Genomic DNA, 21,829 nt, shown 5'->3' with positions numbered 1-21,829 from the left:
GAGCTGCGTGTTTACAATTCAGGGAAGAAGGCGATCCAAGTGCTGAAAACCTATTTTTAGTTTTAATTTTTCAGTGACATGTATTCATTTTGTATTTAAATAGAGATGCTTCTAAATTCTCATTGCATGGATAGAATTTGAAATGCTTGTGCGTAAGAGCGTCAGTAATGGAATGAAATAGTGTCTCTGTATAAATGAAATTGAAAAGGCCCATTGATTTCAGTGAGGATGGAATTCTATTTGCATTTTAACAGAAAGATTCCTTTGACTTATTGTGTACATCGAAGGGGAACATATTGTAATATATCCACAGTTGAGTAAGGGTGAAATAGATGCACATATTTAAACAGCTGATTTTAACCAAAGAGTGTGACTACATAACATTTGCCTTAAAGTATTCTTGTTTTAATGGCTTCATATTTGGGTGTGTTAGATAATTACAGAGTTTTCAGTGTACTCAAAATATTTTATAGTTTGTTTTTGTTTTTTTTTTTTTTTTTAAGAAATTGTAATGTTCTGTTGGATGTGTCTTTGTCCTTGTAAAAGTTACTTGATGAAAGTATGATTCAGTTGATCATTAATTGTCTTCTGTTTGCAGCTTGCAAAACAGCAATGTCACAGAACTGAACACATCACAGTAAGTATGCCATAGCAGTAAGCATTCTGTTAATTTTCTGAAAAGCACAAATCATACTGAAAAAAGTAAAATGTTATATAGTCTATGGTTTAGTGCCAGATTCTGCATCCAGGTCCTGATTCAGCAAGTCTTTTTTACATTTTTAGTTCATATGTGTAATTACGTTTGTGACTTCAGTCTTAACCATTGGGTAGGTCTTTAATCAGTCCATGGTTGCACTTTAATAGCAAGTGATCACTTTTATGTAGGAATGAAATATAAATATGGTAGAGTGTAATTTTCGATGTCTGACTTAATGAATTGAGAGATTTTGCTAAGAGTTTTCATTCCAAAATCAATTTTACCAACCTAAAGAAATTATTTTGAATGCTCAGAGATCTAGTATAATAATTTGCAACATAGTGAATATGAATTATTTTATCAATAGATAGCTTATTGGACTTTTAGGAATTGAAGAATTTTGCATTTGTATCAATTTACTTTTTTTTTTTTTTTCATCATTAGACATAAGCCCTTTTCCGTACTCCATTCCTGTGCTTTAGGCAAAGTTAATGGTGAAAACTAAAATAGGTACAAAGACATTTAAACAGAAAGCCCAACTAGCAATGCTTAAGTGCAACTTCCAGGCACGTCTTTTTACTTTCATTGTACTTACTGTCAGACACACAAAGTAAGAGAAAGAACTCTGTGTAGCTTTGAAATGTTTTTTTAGGTTTATAGTTTTGGTGCTTCTCAATTAACCATTGATTCTTCATACATGTCTGTGGTAATACACCCTGAAAATTGAAAAGAAGGTAATTAACTTTGTAAAAAAGATACTGTAAATTATGTTCAATGATGAGGTATGTCATTAGATCGATCCCAGACAATGTTGTATGGTACTGTGGAGTCTTATATTTCAGTAGAGACCTTCAGTCACCCGTCCTAGAGGTAACTTTATGATCAGTAAATTTCAAATGTGCCCTGACAACAAGGTAAGAAAAGAAGGCTCAATCAATAACTTTTAAATACAGATTAAAATACTTTTTAGGATTAAATTTAAAAGGCTCAGGTTTTCAAATTACTTCAAGTTTCATGCTTTCTGTGCTTCATGCTTCAGAAAGAAGTTACTAATGGCACTATATGTGACTTGATACTGTATTGAGGAGAATACAGCATCTGAAGACTTCAGGGAATCAATAAATTCATTTGGAGAGAGTAGATCTGTCAAATAGGAAGAAACGTGTTTTTAAAGGTGGGGAAAAAAAGACGTGAAACTTGCTATAATACAGTAGTACACTGTCTGCTCCGTAGAGTGAGCTAGTCGTAATGAAAAAGCTTTCTCTTCACAAAAAGCTGAAACCTGTGGTTTCTTTGTTAATGAGAACATCTTTACTGAGGTGTACTGAAGATGACACTTAATTCAAAGCCACAAATCTCAAACGAAAGACTATTATGTTCTCAGCTACCCTGTGTCTGAAAAAAGCTGTGAAACTTTCTAGAAGAAGCTTCCAGTTTTGCATGTTTGGGTTTGGGGAAGAAGTAGGATCTAATTAGTTTTTAAAGCTACTGTTATCTTGGGATTTAAAAATCTAGAACGGCTAGCTTTTTCTGACTTGTGATGTCTTATTTTTAAAAAGAATGTAATACTTTTCCTTGAGAAGGATATTTGTCCCCATTGAAAGTACAGATACACTTGACCATTGCTTCAGTTGAAAATTAATTTTCACACAGTACTTGAGATATGATATGGATAACACTATTAATTCTCTTTATAGTTTTAAGTAAACAATTAATGGCTATAACTAAACAAGTGGTTTAAGAGTAAAAAAAAATCTGCTGAACAGAAGGCAGTGTAATGTTTAGAGTAAATGCGAAGGAAAGAAGAGTTCTCAGAATCTGAACAGTATGATGATGGTGAGTTATTTTAATGGGTTATGTTTATGTTGTCATTATGGAAGTATTAGAGATTGGTGAATGTTACAGTTAGTAGAAGGATCATTATGGGTGATACCTAAAGTTTTGGAGTTTTTTGGGGGGAGTGAAAGAAAAACAAGGATCGAAGAAGATGTTAAACCATTCCTAAATCATGCTATCTAAAGTAGGTAGAAGTAAGGACTTGATAGGTTTTGAAAACTACCCCGTTTATTTTCATGATAAGGATGTAGATATTGTCTTTGAGTTGTTAGATACGGGTATGAGGGTGAATTATAACAAATTTGGAGTGTTCCCCCCCCCCCTTTCTTAAATTTACTCTCACAGAGGTGCAGACAAATGTTGCTCACTGCCTCAGCTCTGGGCATTGGTGGCTCCCTTTGGAGCCGTCTGGTGCATGGCCCTTTTCTGACATGGAGCCAGTCAGGACTTGTCAGAGACTTCTGGATTCTTCTCACAGAGGCCACTCCTGCAGCCACTCTGCTAGCAAAACCTTTCCACATAAACTCAGTACACTGTCTTAGTGCAGTGCTATCTCCCAGATTTGGCAATATCTAAGTAAATTACTTTATCTGCCCCCTTAGCTCTTCTACATTGGTGTCTTTGTAGCACATTGTCTTAAAGATGTGTTCCTCTGCTTTTTTGTTGGGTTTCGTGTTCCCTAGTTTAGAACCTGTCTTAAATTTGGATGCAGTGTAGTGTCCTTATTCATATTTGATTCTTGTGTCATACACAGAGCAGGACTTCACTCTGTTTTTGAGCTAAGTCTGTTCCATGCAGTTGCCTCCTTGCATTGTATAGCTTGCCAGCCCACTTTACTACCACTAGAAAAACTGAGTGATTATCTAGTGATAACGAGATATGTGGGGGAATTTGAATGGTAGATGAGATAAGAAACACCTGAAATGTATATTGGTAGCAGATGTAGAATAGAACAAATTTTTTTGGGGGGGTGAGAGATGTGATATTAGAGCATCAGGTGAATAGCTGTAAGTCATAAAATAAACATTGTGGGTATGTATCCATGATTATCTGATGTTCCTAGCATTTGCAAGGCAAGCACAAAGGTAATGCCTGAATTGGTTCACCTTTATACTGCAGTCTACCTGAGTCCTAGTGTGATTTAGCTAGGGAAATTCTAGGGTGGCATTTTGTACATAGGTTAAAGAAATGTAGAACTGAAACAGACAAATATGATTTTGTTGAATTCAGCGAAACTGATAGTTTATTCTGCATGGTGATCTTGTTTAAAAAAAAAAAAAAAAAAAGATCTTACTAGGCATGTTTTGTTTTGAAAAATAAATAAATTTAGATTTTATGTATATTATGAAAGCAGACGTTTTAAAATCAGATTTTTAACTGCTTTTTATTTCTTTTTAATATTTGAAAATTTTCAAACAAGTAGAGCAACAGAAAAGACATAGGATTTGGAGTTTTAATTTTGTTTTACAGTTCAGAGCAAGTAAAAATGGTACATTAGAGCACAGCCTAAACTCTATCAGTTTAATAAAGTGCGAGTTTAGAGCTCGTAGAGGGGTTATATATGATCCAGTTTAGATGTATTACAGAGGTGATGTCAAGGTGAAAACAGACTTACGGAATGGTTGGAAATCATTGATATTCTGACTCTGAGGCTGTAAATGGCACTGTGACAGATGGAGTCTTTGTCAAGGAAGAAAAATGGCAGCTCTGGAACATCATAGATGTTTTTGCTGAGCAGCTCAGCACACAGGCTGTGACCTTCTAGTGTTCAGGAGTTCCTGGTGTGCTTTAGTAAATTATCCTCTACTTTTATTCACTACAAGCAGATAAATAGTAGTTGTAATTCAGTACAATTTGGGATATTCCATAAGCTTGCTTTATAACAAGATTTTAAGTAATGTTTGAAGGTTGCATGCCAATTCTCCTTGAACACCCCAAAACAGCTTTTAACTAAGCACGTGTGTTAATAATTAACGGCACATGTGTCTGTGTGTGTGTATATATACAGCTGCTAGTACAGCACTCAATGTTAAAATAATATACAAACTGTGAATTCTTTGTAATATGTTTTTAAACTACAAAGAGAAACAGTAAACTCAACAGTTTTAATTTTTACATTCTGTTTGTAGTGTCTGTATCTGTGATTTTCTTCAGGAAAATACAGAATTTTAAGATGTATTGAAGAAGCTGTTTCTGGTTAGTTTAGAGGAGACAAATATGGTTGATAAATTCTGTCTCATTTGTGAGTTCATGTTTTCCTTCTTTGATTTAAAAAAAAAAAACACAGGTATTTTTAGCAGTTGTCAGCATCTGATTCTGTATACTGTTGTTATGGTTTTGTCTGTATTGTAATCTGCTTCACTTAAATGTGTGGGGTTGCATCAGTACCCACAGAATGAGGGTTCACCTTTATCTGTAATTAATTAATTAAAAATGTGCCAAGTAGTGAAAGTTAAGCTTTGATATCCTATACTTAAGATACATGCACATTTGTCTAATATAAATAGTTATATACCAGAATCATATATTTCATATGTACAATAGGTGTGGATGTCTTAGAATCTGTTTTCTCAGTTAATCACTTGAATTAAGATTGGTTTCTAACACTTCTCTATAATCTTAGCATCCATATGCACTAGGTAGACACTAATAAATTCACTGATCTCAGTTGAGGTAGTATATAGTCTTGAGAGCCTGTGACATCTTGTAGAGGAAATGCTCAATTGGACAGCAAACCTGTATTATAGGGTAGTACGTTACTGTTAAACGTGCAGGCATTACACAACTGTAACCTGCCAGCAGTACTCTTAAGCCTACTTGACAATTGTTAAAATTATAGAAAGCAGTCACTGCTCATAACAGAAGAAAATGACCTAGCACTTTTAAGGGTTAAGGTTATTCTATTCAAGTTTTTCTTTCAACCTCTGAAGGTTGTACAACCTTAGCTCCTGAAGATAAGCCCACTATAATTAACCGTGTTTCTATCTATTCAGTTCCAGTCATTTTGAGATAGAGCATATACGGTGTTTTTGCGGAAAGACAGATGCTTTGTAACTGAAACCGAAGTGCTTTTGATAGTGTGTGATCCAAAATAGTCTTCATACATCTTTTTGTTAGAACATGATCATGCACAAATGAGAGTAAGACAGCCTCATACAATATGTGCCTGGAAGTTTATATTATATAAATATATCTAATATTTATGTATGCTTCATTGGGTTAAAAAATGGCTAGGTGGCCAGGCTCAAAGAGTCATGGTGAATGGAGCCAAATCCAGTCAGAGGCTGGTAGCTAGTGGTGTCCTCCAGGGCTCCGTACTGGGGTCAATTCTCTTCAGTATCTACATCAATGATCTGGATGAGGAGTTTGAGCGCACCCTCAGTTGGTTTGCAGACAATGCCAAATTAGGAGTGAGTGTTGATCTGCTCGAGGGTAGGAAGGCTCTGCAGAGGGATCTGGGTAGGCTGCACTGACGGACCGAGGCTAGCTGTATGAAGTTCAGCAAGGCCAAATGCCGGGTTTTGTTTTTTTTTTTTTGCACCTGGGGCACAACAGTCCCATGCATGCTACAGGCTGAAGAGTGACCGGAAGGGTGTCAGTTGAAAAGGGACCTGGGGTATTGGTGGAAAATCAGTTCAGTATGAGCCATCAGTATGCTCAGGTGTCCAAGAAGGCAAATATCATTCTGGCTTGTATCAGGAATAGTGTGGTTGGCAGGACTAGGGAATTGATTGTCCCACCTGTCAGCTCTGAAGCCACATGTCGAGTACAGCATTCAGCTCTGGGGTCCACAGTCTAAGAATTCTTAGAATGAGCCCAGAGGAGGGCATGAAGATGATCAAGGGGCTGGAGCACCTCTCCTACAAAGTTGGGCTGAGGGAGTTGGGGTTCTTTAGCCTGGAGAAGAGAAGGTGCCAGGGAGACTTTATAGCGTCTTTTCAATACGTAAAAGGGGCCTACAGGAAAGCTGGGGAGGGACTCTTTATCAAAGGGTGTAGTGATAGGACTAAGGGGAATGGTCTTAAACTGAAAGAAATTTAGATTAGACATGAGAAGGAAGTTCTTTACTCTGAGGGTAGTGAGGCACTGGGACAGGCTGCCCAGAGAAGCTGTGGATGTCCCATGCTAGAAGAGTTCAAGGCCAGGTTGGATGGGGCTTTGGGCAGCCTGGTCTAGTGGGGAGGTGTCCCTGTCCATGGCGGGGGGGGGGGGGGGTGGAATTACATGATGTTTGAAGTCCTTTCCAACCCTAACTATTCTGTGGTGCAGTGTTTCAGTATTTGTCTTGTAGAGCTGTGTATCTTTAGAAGTGAGAGAAACGGAAGGAAAAGTAATGCTATGTGTTTTATTACTTCCGCTCACAAAGCTCTCAATGGCATAAATGCTTGTTAACTGAAAAAGAGCTGGAGCCCATGTGAAGAGTGTTTAAACTTCTATGTTTTCAACTACATACCATGTTCATTATGGCAGCTATCCTGATGCTGTTCTTCTTGGGAAGCATGATGATGATTTGATATGACTAGCTCCAGAGATGGTTAAGGCCGTTTTCAGACATTTTATTATTTCTTCTCAAATTTTTAGTGATGTCTTGTGCCTTTTTGTGCGTTTTTGGTGTTCTGATGGCCAGCTTATGTATAAAATGATTTGTTTAATTCTCTCAAGATAAAACAAGAAAATAAATTACAACTTATCTTCATTAATTCCAACGGAGCTCTTTATGCAGTTTTGGTATACTAAAAATGACTAATTGGCTGTTTGTCTTTATGGAATTAGAGTTTTGGAATGTTTGTTTTTTGTTTTTCATATTTTTTCAACTACCTACCAAACAGCAGCAAACTGTTTTTTTTTTTGTTTGTTTGTTTGTTTTTACTGCATGTTGATAAGACATTGGAGCTAACTTTATCATGGCAGTATGGGAACAATATTTTATTTGTAGCATTTCATTTAAAAAACAACTGGGGGAAGTGGGAAAAAAACAGTGGAGCATATTACTGATTTCAATAGTTTTCAAGTGAACTCAAAACAGTCTTGATAATCGTGGAGCTAGTGGTGTAAACAGGGTGCTTTTTATCTATAGGGCAGCTTATATCCCACAAAACCAAAATATGATAGCATTTAGATACATATAGAGAAAAATACATTTTGTAATGTTTTAGTCTTTTTGTGGTCAGCACTAAGTAATTGCATTCACCATTCATCTTTTTGTGCACTAACATGTTTTGCGTAACAGATATGTACAGTTTATACTTATATGTACTGTTATTGATTTTGCTGGATTGTTTTACTTGGTTTCAGGATAATTTTTCATGTTGATGCAAAAGAATTGAATCTCTATTCATGTCAGAATTCTAACTTCTGTTCATGTTTGTTCATTAGATCAATTTAGAAAAGATTTTTTAGTAATGTGTATTATTCCTAGTATTAACTGGTATACAGCTCTGGACATGGAAGTATAGTTTATGGTCCAAGTGACACTCAACTTTCATTAGATATTCCTACAGTTTTACAGAGAAGTAGAACTCCTTTGTCTCCTTAGCACTCATTGTTAATGCACCCTTGAAAGAAAAATTAATGCTGAGAGAACCCATGCAATAAGTAAAGAAATAAATTTTGTAAAACGAAGTATTGCCCGTAATGTTAACAAAATATTTTACAGTATTGCTGTACTTGAGCAGTGAAACCGGGAGGACATAGTAGTGAAAGGTTGAGGAAAAATGAGAGGACGAACAAACGATGCAAAAAGAAAGTGACACTGAGGTCTTGGTTTAATACATATGTATTCCAGGTTGATGGCTGATTTCATTAGCAAATCTCATTGTTATGCAATGTCTGTTCTTCTGCAGCAAAATGAATATTGTATTCTCAGAGGCTGTGTGTATGTGTATGTGATGTTGTGGTGATAGATAAATTAAAGAATACGTATTTTTAGTTATTCTGATCTTTTAAAATTTACAAAAAATACCCTTATATTTTAAAATAGTTTTATATTTCAGTTTTCCAATAACCCGGTAACGGTAATTTTAATGGAAAATAGCAGTGTTCTCTCCCCTCCCCTTTCTCTGTGCATTTTTTTGCCATGTTTGCAACCTATGTGATCTTTTCCTGAAAATAACTAAATAACAATTAATACTAAGCTTACCATGTCAAAAAAAGAAAAAGTTTAACTGTTGCTCTCTGTACTGCTTTTTTAAAATTTCTGATAGTAACATGTGCAACATTGAAATAAACGTAATCTCAGTAAAATCTCAGCAGACATGATTCTTAATTATTTCCAGTATATTCCATAAAAATATTGAAGCGAACTGTGCTTATCATAAGATAAATCAGCTGTAATATGAAATGACATGTTTTAGTATACTGGAAGACAACAGGATCCTTAAGATGTATGCTTTAGTTTCTTTTGGTAGTGAACAAGCTACTCTGTATCTTTTAATAAGGCATTTTGATATACACTATGCAAAAGGAGAGAGCACATGAGAAGGCATTGGTGCAGGAAAATTAAAATACACTGAGATAATTTAATTCAGGTATTTATGTGCTTTCAGAATTTATTCTGTATGTAGCTTTGTGGGGTCAAAATTCAGCAGAAAATGTATGAAATGCTACTGAAATAGAATTGGGGAATTCTGAATAGTTTTGTGACTAGTTCTGGGTAACGAACCATCATGAAGAAGTCTTTTGGGTACCATAGTAATGTAAAGAAGAGGCTGCAGTTTCTTTTTTTTTTTTTTTTTTTTTTTTTTGAATGCCTTTTATATGCATTCGAGCAATTCTGTTCTTACTTACTTATTTTAGAGATGTTTAGTAATGTTATAACATGGCTGGCTCTTTGTGAGTGGTAGTTCAGTAACTGCTGTGTTTATTCCAGGATACCATTTTAGAAATCAGATTGCTAGATGAAGTGTCTGTGTGTTCAGTAAATAATGAGAATGGAATGGTACTTTAAATGAAGCAAAATCATGAACAATAGACTGATATGTGTGACCAGAATGTGGAGGAGGTAGAACAAAGAGAAACTACCTGCTACCCTTCCTTTCCCCTTGGGAAGGGGAACCCCTTCCTCACCCTTTGCCTTGGTAGGGCTGTAACCAGCATAAAAATGCATCAGCTGATGGGTTTTAAAAGATTGTTTGGTGTGTTTTTTCTTGGTAGTAAGAAACTAATTGAAATGAGATGATGATCCATCTCCTGCTGCATCTTGATGTTTGCCATTGTAGAGAACAATGTCAATGTCTGGTGTTACCCCATGTAATAATGGCACCCAAGTGTACTTTTTCTTAGTAGCATATGTGGGGAACAATGATTTGAAGGCTTGTGAATGTGGTCAGAATCTAACTCCTAAGACTTGCTTTGGTATGTGATAATATGAATGGCTCTTCGGTGTAAAATGTGGTTGAGACTTGGCACGGGACAGGTAGGATGAGGAAAGATTTCGTCTCCCTTCTTTCTGTAGCTTAGTTGGAGATACTTTTAGTAACTCCTTAAGTTTTCTTGAGGAGGAAGATGTTTTAGAAGTTCTGGTGCCACGCCCCAGAAGACAATTGCTGAAAGTAATGAATTGTCCTGTTTGCCCTGTCATGTGTATTACTCACTCATCCATACAGCAACTGTCAAAGGATTCTGGCTAAAATTGCCAGAAGCAAAACATAGACCAATACTGTATGTGGAACCTTCAGAAATTAATTTATTGATTTAATGCATTACAGAGATGACTGCAGGGAGTTCCTGTTCTCCAAAGCTATTGCTGCAGATTGAATTTACAGATGATACTGAATTTAGGTGTTGTTTTTATGTTCATAAACATCCACTGTTTTAAATATGCTTCTGTTTTGAAGTTATCTGTAATTATCTGTAATTAATCCATACCCTGGATCCAGGGTATGATGCAAAATGCAGATCTCTGGCTTTATTGGCATTCAGTATAGGTTGCGTAGAGATTACCTGTTCTTCTTTCAGATGAACATAAGCAACATTCGTTGCCTAACTGTTTTTACTTTTCATTATCAAAGGATAAGCTATGGTGTTTTAAATCAAAACTTGTGTTGAAATAGAGCTACTAGAATGACATGGGTAGTTATAGATAGGCTCATATTTCTTCTGGAGTTGATATTTGTTTGATACAGTTTTGAGATGATTCTTGTAGTTTGTAGCAGTAGGATTTCTAACTTTTTGAAATCTCTTTGACAGGAGACATAGCTTCCACGAAAGGAGACACAGCTCTGCAAAAAGTTCTTAATGTTACTTATTAAAACAAACAAAAAAAAACCAACCAAACAAAAACCAGCAAAAGGATTTTGTATTCTCTTTATGACCATAGAATTAATTCCTGTTCTGTGTGTGTGTGTGTATATACATATATACATATAAGTGTGTGTGTGTGTGTGTATATATATATATGTACATGTTCTTTTCTTGAGCTTATTTTTAACATTATTATTAGAAACTTCTTGATCTGTTCCTGGCTTTGTTTCCTCAGACATGTTATGTTGCTGTTTTCCCTAGTTTTTCGTTCATGCTGCTAAGAGGGAAAGATAATTAATGTTCAGTTTTGTGCGTTTCCCCTAGTATGTAAATAATCTTTTATCTTACAACATGCTACCATTCAAGCCCTTGTGCTGTTGCTCTAGGGTACTTCAGCAGTTTTTGTTGTATGCACCTGCTGTACAATAAATTGACTCAATTTATCCCTTAGATAAGTTCTGCCTCCTGTCAGTTGGCCAAATAGTTTATTCCAGTTGCTCAGAGATAGCAAGCCTTTTCTTCCATTTCTTTCATTAGTCAAGGTGGTTTTGGGTGAGTGGATGTTGTTTCTTTGTTTGGGCTGGAGGTCTTTTTTTTTCCCTATTATCCTAGGCCCCCTTCAGTTCCACTGTGAAAATCTTTTTTTTTTTTTTTTTTTTAACTGGAGATTCTTGAAGTTACTTTTTTTTTTTTTTTTTTTTTTTTAAGATTCTGGGTAGGGAACCTCCCCCTCCCCCATTGGATCATTGCAATATGCGTAGTCCACGTGTGATGAATTTTTGGGGGGAGGCAGCTTAGGAAAAAAAGGCGTTAAGGTACTTCTCTTTCAAAATCATATTCAGTTAATTTTGATAATTTCTCAATATTATTGGCAGATTTTACTTTAATTTTTTATTTGAGATTAGTGCTGAAATGCTTACACAGTAATTCGCATTTGTTTTTCTCAGTTTCAGATTCAGTTGTGATTCAGGTTATCATTTCAGAGCATTTTTTCATACCAAAACAACTTTGTGAGCAGGTTTAATTGCATGCATATGTGTACATAAGGACAATTTAAGGGAAAATAAATTGCAACTGTGGCTTGGCTTAGAAATGAAAACAATGAGGTACAGCATTGACATCTATCTAATATTGCGGAAAAACATTCTTTCATGATTCAGAGTTATTTTTACATTTTCTTATGCCTTGTCAACTCATGTAATTAAAATACAGACACACATTTTATTAAAACTGTGTATTTCACCTAGGCTGATTTTTGCTTCTGTGAGCATGCGTGTTTACTGTTGATCCAAGTGCTCCACCTGCCTTTCAGTTTGTTTACCAGGAAATCAAGATGTGTAAACTGCAGGAAGTACTATTTGACCCTCTCCGACAGTATCTCATTACAATAATTGCTAATCTCTGAGTAAGACAGCCATGTTTTGTGTGTAACACAGAGGGAGGTTGTGGTAGATTATAGATGCTTCTTGAAGTACAGCTTTGTAGATGCTTGCTTGCATTTTGTTTTCAGGGTAGCTTTTGCCAATAAACATCTGACGACCTTTGGGCTCAGCAAAGCTCGAGCACAATAGCTTATGTTCTTTTCTTCCTTCCGTGACCGAGGGGAAAAAAAACACCACCACCAACAAAAAAACCTACGGCTTGTTTTGGAGCGCTGTCATTGCTCTTTAGCGACAGGATAATGGCTACTTCCTGATTAAATCACTCTCCACAGTAAGCTGTTAATATTCTGTATCTGTTCTTCTCTATTGCCAAGTTTTAAGTGCTTTTCTTCTGTGCTTCCGTCCCCCTTTCTTCCCCCCCATTTAATAGTTTGAAATGTTTACAGATTGAAGAAAGAATATTTAGAGTTGTAACTTAAAAATTTTCAGTCTAAGACAACTATTGCTGTTTCGTAATGCTTATCTGACAGTAGTGATGAGAAAATATACCTGATTTGCATGAGATTTTTAAAAAGGAAAATCATTAAAGTCAGTTTAGGTGTTGAAAAACAACTGGCATTAACTTTGAAAAATCCCAACATTCATTGGACAAACACAGAGACATAAAGTGCATATGTGTCATGCATATTCATAGTTTGTTTTTATCATTTGCAGAAGTGTTTCATGTCTAACATAAACCTAGTTTTTGAATAAAACAACCTTTTGGTCTCCTTTTTTGATTGTATAAGAAATGTTTTAATGTTCTGCATTTATTAGAACTGATGGGTTTTTCCTTCAAGTAATTTCTCTTTTTTGCTGATGAGGACTAGGTGGGTGTGTGACAGCTTTCACTCAGTGTACAGGTCCGGTTTTGTTTTACTTTGGAGTATTCATCTAAGAGACTTCATACTGTAAAGTGATAGTTACAGTACAGTTGTGTTATTCTGCTTTGTTAAGTGGGTCAAAATGATTTTAAGGCTGGTCTTATTTTATAAGAGTGTTAATGGCATAGAATTTTTCATAGAGTTCTAGGTACTGCGGTACACTTTCAGAAGCTCTATATTAAAAATATGAATTCCCGTTTTTGTTCTTTTGTCAAAGTTTAGAAAGGTGCTAAGGCAAATTTTGCAGTTGCAGAATACGTGCTAAAATAATATTGTGCTCTTGATACTAAAGTTTTCTTGTCCATCAAAACATGCCATATCATCCTCCATAGGGTTTGCACTCCTGTGGTGCCTAGACAGCTTTTTTTTTTTTTTTTTTTTTTTTTTTTTTTTTTTTTTTATACCCCTGGACAGTTCTTACCAATGTCCCACAATTCTGATGTTGCAAAAACATCTCCCTTGTTTCTTCTAATCTTTTAGTGCACTCTGTGACTATAGATCCTCATAAATGTAAAGCATGGTGTCTCATGGCTGAATTTGTTGGCTCAAAGCTTCGTGCTTCCTCTCTGGACAAAACCGGATTCCTGTGGGACAGGAGGGACAGCCCTGATGGCTGCTGGAGCTGCTGGTTCGCGGGCTGCCTTTCTGTGTAGAGGGAAGCACAGGGAACAGACACTCTGAGACAGGGATAGAGTTGCTCGTGCTACATGTGGAAGGACAGATCCTGATCTGGGCTGCAGCCATGGGCCCTGGCCACCTTTTGTTGCCATCCTATTGAGGTGAATGCTGTGTGGCAGGAGTTAGTGCTGCTTTGGTTGCATTCTGCCTTATTCCTGCCAAAGAGCTGCAGTCTTACCTGTTATTCCGATGTGTCCATGATGTCCTGGCTTACATCTACAGTGTGCCTTCAAATTTTGAAAGAATGGTTTATGGGAATACTGTGTATCGTTATTTGTCTTTAAGTGATTGCCAAGCTTTGCCAAGAAACAACAATTGATACAGCTAAAATGGTCTTCTGTATTTTAACTCTTTAATAATGGAGGAAAATTGAATGTTTAGCGTTCGTATTTGTTAGGTGCCTGAAATCTAGTACTTCTCTTTTTGTAGATGGCAATATAGGTGGTTTACTGTCTTTTCCAGTATGTAGAGTCAAAAATATGATCTGTCAGGTTTTTTTTTTGTTTCTAGCCACTTCCTTTAAGTGTGTAAATAGCATGAAAATGTCAGATTTTTATCTGCATAATTTGTAAGAATAGTATTGTGAGTGGGGCTGGTAAAGGGTAGTCTACTGACATGGTAATAGCTGCTGTGGCTTCTGTTGAGGCTTGTTTTTATTTCTTTGTACTTTAAGAACTTGTTATTACTCCTTCTAGTTATTCTGTTTAGGTAAACTTGAGTGGGCTTGTTTTTGCGTAAATGCTTCAGTGCATTTCAAGATCTTAGTGCCTTAAAAGTGGAAGAAACGATGAAAAAATAGCCGAAGAAGAACATTTTGGAAATGAGGGTGGATACCAATGATGAAGTGTATTTAAATGTATATATGAAGTTGTATTACAGAGTACTTCCTTCTAAAACTGGTTCTGGAATCCTGAAGAACTACATGCACAGAACAACATGTAAATGCAGATACCATTTCTCTGTGCCTCAGCCTTGCTGCCTCAGTCTGTTACTGAGAACCATTGCATTCCTGTTAGATGACACCAAAGGTGCCATAAGTGTGCAAAATTGAGGAATTAGCATGCCTCAGTGATAATTTTATTAGTCATGGTGCCAAAACTCACTTAATGGCATGAGAAGCATACACATTTCATCACTGTCCTGTGGTAAAGGGGTAAAGTTATTCTGTAACTTGCATTGCAGAACTGAAGGTACAATTTTGAATTTTGTGCTCGCGTGCTCTCAGTAATGAAATTTGGTGATATTCTAAAACAAAGTCAAAGCCCTTGCAAGGCCTAAGGCTATTCAAAAGATTTGATTCTGTTTCTGGAACTCTGACTTGGTATATGAGAACTCGTCGGAGAATGCTGGTTGTTTTAGTTCTAGCAGTTTTTAGGGATAAAGTATCTTGCCCTTCCTGTTTGTTTGACTACATGATGTATTGTGTAGTCTGTAAGTTTAGGACTGCAGGACAAAAGGTATCCTGTTCTGTATCTTTATTCTTTGAAAGATTTACAGAGGAGCATCCACAAATTTATCCGTTTTGTTTACTTTGACTTCTGTGGAGTTCATGTACACTGACAGATACCTGAGTTTGCAGTGCAAAACATTATTTCTTTCCAGAAGAATTGAGTTGTGGGGGCCTCTTTTCCTTATGTTATGCATTTGGATTTCTCTGCCCACTCTTTTTCCAAACTTGAAGCAGAAGAATAACAGGTGGGCAAAATATGGTGCTTGTGGTAAGTTTTTTTGAAAGCTTTTCTGTATGTGTATGTTAGAGCAGATGCGTAGTTTTCATGAAGTTATCCTTTGTGTTAGTGCCTTTTACCATTCTTGAGAGATGATAAGCAAGGTTCAATTAGGGAAATACTGGCATGTTTGACAAAAGCATGAATTTCAATACTTTTATTTTTATTAATGCCCAGGTGTACCTGTGGCAGCTTTTGACATCAAAGATTCAGCAGGATGTTTCCTCAGTAAATTTTCTTTAAGCTCTGTTGGTTCCTATACTTGGAGCTGAGCCTGGATTTAGAGCTTGAGTAGAAGTAGAACTGGGGGTGGAGGAACGTGGTAGAGTGATCCAGAGGTCGGGTGTTTTGCAACAGCAATAAACTGGAACTAAGTTTTTAAGCAAGCTACCAGAAGTTGCTGAAGAATGATTCCCAAAAAATCTCTCCCAGAAGTTCTCTAAAGAAGCCTGGTTAACTGCTGCAATGACTCCTGTGCTTCTGTCAGCTGTCCCCGTTTGCTGCATTCTGTCATAGGCAAGGTCAAAAACCTGTAGTAGGCTTTGTGGAGTCCGATTGTGTATGTGACTTTTTCACTTGTCTTCAATTTCATTTAAAAATGGGTTATTTTGTAATTAGTGCTCCTTCCACTTGTTACTTATTTACCATTATATGCAAGAAATTCTACTTTATTCTAACCAAGATACAATTTTAATTTTTAAACTGTTATTTCCTCCTTTACTTCTTTCTGCCTTGTCCAGAAAGATAAAGTGGACAAAATCATAAGGCAGTGCTGTCCTAAACCCCTGGTATGTCAGCTACTGTTAGGTATTAATAGTTAAATTTTAATTGTTCTTCTTCCCTCTAACCACACTCAATGATAGCATTTACCAGCTAAAAATACTGGCTGCAGGATACTCTTATTTCATCGGTCCTGAACAAAGCTTGTTGGAGTGCCCCATGAATGGATTAGGTGACTTTGGAAGTATGGTATTCTTTCGCACTTAAAATTAGGAGTAGGGACTTAGAGGGAAGAGTGATTCTTCTCTGGTTTTTTTTTGCAGCATAAATGGTATTCAGGTTTTCTCTGCTGAAGTGTAAAATATTGGAGGAAAAATTAGAATGTAGGATGTAGAGGAAAGATGAACTTTTTCATTAGACATCTGCAAAATACTACTCATCAGTCCTGTTTCTCTGCTTCTATTAATATTTTTTAACCTGGGACCTGCATTGTAAATTCACCCCTGGGTCAGAGTTACTTTACAGAGAAGCAGGCTTACTCTAGGAAGGAAGCCCATAGGAGGAATACATGCATATTCATAGATTTAAATCAAAGTTACCTGGTTTGTAAAAAGCAATGACACAAGTGTTGTCTATAGGTCATGCCAAGAAGAGAAGTAATGCGTTGTTATTTAAGCTTAGTTTCCAAAATCACCTGATTTTCATGTTACTGGGTAAATTGGGCACACATTTGTTGTGTAGCTCAAAATTAGAGGAACTACTATATTTGATACCATATTTTTGAACACATACAATAAAAAGGAATAAAAACCAGGCTTACAAATGCCTGAAATGCTACAAATGATCTTTATGCTTCTTCATCTTAACATTCTGATTTTTGCAGTGATCCCCAGAAACACAATTTTTGTTGGGAAGAGCTAATTAATAACTTTTTATTTTTAAGAAAATAGAACCAAAACACAAAACCACAAAAAACAACAGACCAGACCATGTTTAGTGAACTTGCTCACTTGAAATTTATTTTCTGTGGTTCTTCAACACTTACTTTCTGTTGTTCACACTACTATTGACATAGGATTTTTGATGTTGATACCTGTTAGCTCTCTATTTCAGGTCTATCTGGAGAAAGAATCTTTTGTTATATATTTAGAAAATGTAATGTGTATCAGTTCAGAAATACTGAATGATAGTTTAATTTTGAAAATTACCTATATATACAGTTTGTTCAATGTCTTCACAAACTTTAGTATAAACCTCTCTTCTGCAAAACAAGATACCATAACACTAGAATCTAATGCAGAACAGATTATCTGAGTCTCACAATCAGGATTAAAAAAAAAAAAAGTTTATGCGAGGAATGGAACATTGCCTTCTTTACACATAAACTGAAAATGTGATTTTAATCTGCTTAAGGTGAACTGTCTTACACAAAAATACAGTCCTTAAAAAGTGATGTTCATCCCAAGTCAGTATAAAATGCTAAACAAGAGGTTTGTTAAAACATCAAAGAGGTCTGTTAAAACATCAGTTCTGAAATAATGATGGTATTTTTATTTTTTTTTATTATTATTATGACAGCCTCTGCAGTCCTCACAGGGTTGAGATTCTGCATCCAGTTAAGGTGGTGCCAATATTTACTTGCTTTTTCAAATCTGCATAGCAATGTTGAAATACAAACGTGTCAATGGCTATCATCTCTATTTTTATCTGTGATCCTTAACATTGTCTCCTCAGAACTTCCGCGTATCATCCTGCTCCTAGTATCTGAAGCATGAGTGCTATTCTTCCTAACCTGGAAAAGTTGTACAGCTGCTCAATTGGCAGAAGTAAATTATATGATGAGTCCTTTTCTTGCCACCTAATTGAGTTTACCTTGTCATAGTCTAAATGTGTAAAAGATGGAGTAAATGAAAATGCATTTTTGAAATGACATATTTTATTCTGAATCTATTTAAAATGCCCACTGTATGTTACCAAAATAATGGAATGGCCACTGATTCCATGTTAAGTTTCCATTTTCCCTGAGCCAGATCTCATTCATTTAGGCCAATCTTAGGGAGCTGCATTTGATTTAGGTCGTTTTTAGTATGTTGACTTAGGTGGGTAAGGGCTGTTAAAACAAATGTTTGCAGAATTGTGATGTGGTATATTTGTGTTATTACAGTTATCATTGCTGCTATGGATTCTTACGCAGTAAACAGTGAGTTGTTACATCAATGATCAAATTTGGCCTGATATTACGGGGGGGGGGGGGGGGAGAGGGGTCGGAGCTGTAAAGGCTTCAGGGCATGATGCAGGAATGCACCATGTGCCTTGCACAGCATAGCTATCTAACAATAATACATTAAGGTTATTTGTGGAGTTTCTTTGTGGTTAATATGATACTAAAGAAACGTAAGACAAACCTGCTGTTAATTTACTAAAAATAAAACTGTTAGTGTTTCATTCCTTAGTTTTATGTGAATTGCTCAAAGAAAATTATCAAAAGTCACATAATTATACTGAAGATGTCTTTAAGATTTGTACAGCATTCAAGACATGAAGTGAATCTCACTAACTTTATCAGCAGTTTCATTTGAGTTTAAAGACCTCAGGTGCCTAAAACACATTAGTAGTAGTAGACTGCACATTGTGAGTTTTATGAGTAGACCTTGTCATTAGAACTGGGAACATCACTGTGTGCCTTTTGCATCTGCAGCTTGTATATAATGCACTGCACCCATTCCTGTAGCTGCTACTCTTCCTTCTCCAAGAGTCTTTGGTCAGGGTGGTACTTTGTTGTATTTTTTGGCATACCACTGTTTTTGTATTTTTGTTTGTCTTTGGTTCTGTGTCCTTTGTGACATGGTAGTGCAGAACCCACAGGTGCTGCTTGGCATGCTTGCTCACCGCCTGGCCAGCACTCTCACTCTGCACTGCGTTGACCCTCTTTGTGCTGACCTGTTAGGGTTCTGCCCAACTACAAAGGGTAAGAGTTAGATTTTCAATTTTAGTTCATACAACGGAGCTATGTTCCAAATTTGTGATGAACTTGGCTGTGCTGGAGTGTCTGTTCTGAGAGAGGCTGATGTGCTTCCCTTACACAGCTGTAAAATCTTTAAGCATTACAACACATGTGTTGACTCTAGCAATAGCCACGGACTGGTGATATGTTGTGAAAATGACCAAATACCTTGCTCTGTTGGCAAGGTAATACTGAATGCTGTGGGAGTCTGCTCCTGGTTGCTGTCAAATAGTTGTTATAAATTTCACTTGGATGTTGAAGAAGTCCAAAGTTTATTTTTACTTTTGCACTTTTAACTTCTTGACTGTGTTCAAGGTAATAGTTAAAATAACGAAGTAATATATAAGTGTGTAGAGGCTAAACTGGAAGTTTTAAGTGTGTGCATCTACTTTTTGGATGTTTTTCAAGACTAGCTTCATAGTATTTGGGCATCCAACTAATGTTGACAGGATACTATTATATCAATGATCACATCCATTCAAGGGAGTTACTTCTTCAAGAGAGTATAAAGAGAGAGTATACTCTCTTCACTTAAGAGAGTATGTATTTTTTTCTGTGGTAGTGTACATTTCAGCAGAGGTTTTGAGCATGGAATTGGTAGGTAATTCAGTTTTTAAAAATTTCAGCTCATTAAATGTGAAAATGATTTAGTTCGTGCTTCCCGTAGTAGAACTTCAGCTATGTTTAGTATTCTATGTTTATGAAACATTCTCTGTTTATCAGTAATGTTTTTCCTGTTTCTTTTTTTTTAATCAGATTTTTGTTTTCTAGTGAAAAGCTGCACATGCTTTTAGAGAGATTGCCTTCTGTTTTCACTGAGTAAAGTTGCATTCATAAATATTATTCGCCATGGTGAACTTTGGGAAAATAACTGGAGTTTCAAGCAAGGCGTTTAGAAGGACTGACACAAATCACTATGTGTGGAAGAGAATAATAATAAAAAAAAAATCAGTTTTACTTACTCAGTTTCTCGTTTAAAAATATAAGTGTTTAAAAAGCAATCATGAAACTTTACCATAAGTATTGACTGGCAAAATACAGTAAAATGTAGTAAACGTTTAATATATGCTCTCAAGCTTAAAAAGAATACAGATCTGTTGTAGCTGGTATGAGCTCTTTAGCCATAGAACATATTAGGTCTACCGTGTAATTATTGCTGATCCTGATTAATGGCTCTCAGGGATTATCTTTTTTGGTTTCAACCATCTGCTGTGGTTTAATGTAATAAACTAACTAAACAGAAATAAGGTTTGACTTAATTTGAAAGCAAAAATACATGTATCTAGGAAGAGTTTAATTTCTTCATCTCAAAATTTAACAAATACCAATATTCTATTTATTCTATTTAAACTTAAACAAAAACTTAGCTGAATTAAAGGTTGAAATTGCAATCCCTAAAGAAAACACCTCCCCATCAAACAAACAAGAGTCCCTGTCCACCCCAAATCCAAAAAACACAACATTATAGAAAACCGAAACCCCTACAAACTAATACCAAACATTAAAAGAACAGCTTTTATTATTTTTGTTCTCCAGTCTTAATTGGTGCTGTATTGCCAGTTCAGAGAGGTAGCTTATGTTGGTTAAAAGCCTACCAACTATAGAGACATCCATTTCTGTATTTAAAAGAAAAAAAAATCTTAATTTACCAAGCATGTCTTCCCATTTGTAGCAGAAATGCTGAGTGCTAATGGGTAGTTTCTAACTGTTCTTATTTACAAAATATATTAGATGGTAAATATTTTAATAATGAATTGTAACATGCAACATGAGAGCAACACTGCAGAAATTAGAGAGCTTTGGATGTCTTCGTTAGGAAACACGAGTGAAATACCAAGTCTGAATCCTGAATTCTGAATGTAGCACATTGAAACTTAGAAACACCTTTCCTTTTACAAGTGATTACTGTAATAATGCCATTATGGTGTGTTTCTGATTTCTCTTAAGCCATTTGTGTATATATAGTAAATTCACTGTAGCCATACTTAAAACAGTGAATACCAAAAGACAACAAAACCGTAGGTTTCTGTACAAAGACTACTTGTTGGCCTCACCTAAATTTGGTCATTCCATAGAGACTTAGAAGTACTTTATTTTCATTTATATCTTTTTTATATCTTCATTGTCTGTACTTTATTTTCATTTATATCTTTTTTTCTTTTGATTTCTGTATGTATACTAAAAATGATTTTTTTGTAGTGTGAAATAATGCATGTTAATGCTACATACTTAAACTACGAAAAGTTTTTTATTATAAATATAGGAAAAATATGAAATTTAATGAACATGTTATAATATTTAAAGCATACAGTAGTTAATTTGTTCTTTATTAAAAGTATTTCTTCTTTAACTGTAGATAGAAAGTTTTAATCGGAAAAAAGTATGTATTTAGGTGTCCTGGAATTTAAAAAGAAAAAAAAAAAGATTTACAATGCTTAGTAGTATTTGGCTTTGAAAATGTCTTTGAAGGAAAATGTTTTAATTATAACTACTGTTCTAAAGCAAAAGGTTATAGCCCTCATATTCAGTAAAGTAATACTTTTTTCCATATCAATGTAACCAGTTGATTATTTTTTTTATATATTTGCAGATAGAATAAATTCTCCTGAATGCTTGAAAAT

The 21,829-nt window shown here is 35.6% G+C and overlaps 1 protein-coding gene across 12 annotated transcripts in view; it reads left to right on the top strand.

The window, feature by feature from the left end:
* BAZ2B (bromodomain adjacent to zinc finger domain 2B) overlaps positions 1 to 21,829 on the top strand; it is a 126,634-nt gene that overhangs the window by 32,680 nt on the left and 72,125 nt on the right. For 11 of the 12 annotated variants that reach the window (XM_084288729.1, XM_084288738.1, XM_084288735.1 and 8 more), the window contains exon 2: positions 599 to 637. The exons of the other annotated variant lie outside the window; for it this stretch is intronic. The gene's annotated coding sequence lies outside the window, so the exon portion shown is untranslated. The remainder of the gene's footprint in view (positions 1 to 598; positions 638 to 21,829) is intronic. 12 annotated transcript variants of the gene reach the window in all.

Source organism: Netta rufina, assembly GCF_964035555.1.
Source record: "Netta rufina genome assembly, chromosome: 6".
Classification (NCBI taxonomy): domain Eukaryota; kingdom Metazoa; phylum Chordata; class Aves; order Anseriformes; family Anatidae; genus Netta; species Netta rufina.
This window is presented reverse-complemented; position numbering and strand designations above follow the sequence as displayed.